This window comes from Penaeus monodon, chromosome 21 (assembly GCF_015228065.2).
Source record: "Penaeus monodon isolate SGIC_2016 chromosome 21, NSTDA_Pmon_1, whole genome shotgun sequence".
NCBI classification, from domain to species: Eukaryota; Metazoa; Arthropoda; class Malacostraca; order Decapoda; family Penaeidae; genus Penaeus; species Penaeus monodon.
The window spans coordinates 33,176,129-33,176,588 of record NC_051406.1 but is presented as its reverse complement, the minus strand read 5'-3'; positions in this window follow the sequence as shown (position 1 = coordinate 33,176,588).

Below are 460 nucleotides of genomic sequence, written 5' to 3'. Positions count from 1 at the left end.
TGACAAAGTCAAGAAATTAGAGAGCGCGAAGTTCTCCTTTTTTCCTTTCTCATAGGGACCGCTGGAGTAAATTGGTTTGCGAAATACCCAAGAACGAGCCTCTAATTCGGGGTCGGCGCTCCCCGCGATAGGGTAATAAATTCAACCAGCGCAAAAGGACGATAGCATGAAAGCATGAATATGAAAGCGATAATAAATATTTGAAATTTCTTTCAGAAAGGAGTAGCAAAGACCATGGCGGGAAAAGACGAGATTATCGGACCCTCATTGTGGCTGTTGTGTTTTGGCTGTTATTATATCGTTAAAAAAAAAGGGAAAAGGTTGTGATATCGCGTAAATACGGTCGCTGAAATTTGCCTGGTTGGAAAGAGAGAGAAAAAAAAATTACCCCGGAATTTTTGCTGAGTTATGGCCTGAGCGAACGATCGAGGTTTATTCATGAAAAGTTCGAGTAAAAATA